Source organism: Geospiza fortis, unplaced genomic scaffold (genome assembly GCF_000277835.1).
Source record: "Geospiza fortis unplaced genomic scaffold, GeoFor_1.0 scaffold172, whole genome shotgun sequence".
Lineage (NCBI taxonomy): Eukaryota > Metazoa > Chordata > Aves > Passeriformes > Thraupidae > Geospiza > Geospiza fortis.
This window is the reverse complement of record NW_005054309.1, coordinates 1,344,249-1,346,537: the sequence shown is the minus strand read 5'-3', so window position 1 is coordinate 1,346,537 and position 2,289 is coordinate 1,344,249.

The window sequence follows — 2,289 nt, the reverse complement described above, 5'->3', positions numbered from 1 at the left end:
GCCTTGCCCCAGGAGTCACTGGTGCCAGAAGTGTGGTCCTACCCCAGCACTCTGCTTTTCTCCCTTGCCTCTGAGCTGCAGGGTCTCAGCCCAGTCCCTGCCTTCTGCTGGCCTGAGCACCCACTGGCAAACCCAGCAGAGAGCTCTTCACTCAGCTCAGTGTGAGTGATGAGAGTCCAGAGATGGCAAAAAGAAGGACTCAAAAGCACATGGCTGGCAAGGATGGAGCTAGGGAGACTTCCCCCTTTCCAGGGCAGCTTGAGGACTGAGTGGTCCAAGTTCAACCCAAGTCCAAAGCCTCCTGGATCTGTAGGCGCTTCACTTGGTTTCAGGCATTTAGGGTTCAGGGCTATGGTTTGCCTGCTGCCCATTTGTAACCACAGTGAAGACACTGCCCTAACTCACTTGGCTGCTCTGAGGATGATGAAGAATTTAGGTGTAAAGAGCCATGTAAGCCTTGTGGAGAGAAATACTTGCTCTGGAGTTAGCTTGAATTTTGAACAAGTGCTTCCTATATCTGCAGGGCTTAGTCCTGCAGTGTTACCCTGAAAGATGCAGCAGACAGCCTGGAGCAGCCCCATGAGCTCAAGCACTGCACAGGTGTAAGCAATTACTGCTAACAAATCTACCAGGCAAAGAGAGAGGCGTGTTTGAGCCACGACAATGTTGTATCCCAAAGCAGGACCTGATCAGAGCAGTAATTATTTGCTGTCTGTCTGTCTGTCTGTCTAGTATCACCCTGGCACCCCAGTCTGTGTGTTGAGATAATTTTTATTGTTTCTGCTACCAGCTGGTACTGAAAACAATATTCTCACCTTCATTGCCTGGACTAAAAAAAAGCACCAGCTAGAAGAAAAGTCATAGATAGAGAGATGGAGCTATGTTTTCTGACTCTGCAGCCAGTGATTTGGGAACAGTTCAAAAGCATTAGGGGGATCCTGCCTGGTCCTGTGCTGACACCTGAAGTCTAATTAACCTTGGCAGTAGTTCTGAAGGAAGAGTGAGCGTCACTGCAGCAGGTGCTCGGCTGTTACATCCCACCTGGGTCTGGAGGGTTCAGGGGGCTGCTCCCACCCAGGAAAGCCCCAACAGCTCAGCCCCAGCTGAGCTACTGCCCGTTATTTTCATGGGGATGGCCCAGCTCCAACCCTTTGTGGAATTGTTTTCCATGTGGATGGAACACACCACAGCTCCAATGTGAGTGAACACGGTAACATCAACACAGCCTTCTCCCCAAGCTAAACATATTACAGCATCAGCAAATTACAGGGCACTGTAAATTAGACTCCCTCTTGTGCAGACTCTGCTTGCTGGGCCAAGGCCACATCCCTCCCTGAAGGAAGGCAGCAGCCGAGGGTTTCATTCCTCCTCACGTCCCCTGCTCTGTGCACAGGGCTGCCTGGGCATGGTCACATTGCTGCTCATGCTCCCAGAGCATCCATCCCACGCATACTTCCCAAAGGATGCTTTTGTCATGCTACAATATGACAGTGACCAGTAAATCTCAACAAAAGTGACTACCCGTAGGTCTGGGTCAGTTTAGGCATTTTTACTCATTGGCAGGGAAAAGCACATAGGAAGGGACTGGCTTCCCCTTTTTGTCCCGAGTTTCTGGGGACCTGAAGTCAGGAAAGGTTCAGAGAAGACTTCAGAGCACCTGTGTTGAAATCCAGGAGTCAGGTAAACAAGCAGACCTGGCTTTCTGACAGATGTGTTTTGGCCTATGTGTTTTTACCAGACCTTTTCCAGAGAACGCAGTGTGGAGAAATGTTATTGTGGGTCTGAGAAAACAATAATTAAAAGGAACCGTTGAGCTCTTTTCCCTGAAAAAACAACAAATGCAGCCCACACTCTCCCATCCCCCTAGCGCAGCTGGCAGCCTTGCTCTCAGGGCCGGCCCGGGGCTCCCAGCTCGGGCTGGTGGGACACAGCTCTGCCAGCCCCGGGCTCAGGCTGTGCCATGCACATCTCAGGGCAGCCACCCCTCCGGGAGCTGCGCTGAACGACAACAGCCGCGAAAGAGGAGCAGACACAGGTAAATGATTATTTACAGCTGCTGCCTGGGCAGCGTTGCACAAGGGGAGGGTGGAGCGCGTTCCACCGCCCCTCCCCGGCTGTGGGCAGAAAAGCCGATCGCCGCCGTGATGTTCCTCCTCCCCCAAGACGGAGTTAATACTGTTTACCTTGTAATAAGAATGCTATTTCTTGCTTTTTTTTCCCTTGGCTGAGCTTGTTTTAGGTCTCCCCGGCTGCTGTCCTGCTGGGGCAGCTGGCTCCAAGGGCAGCCAG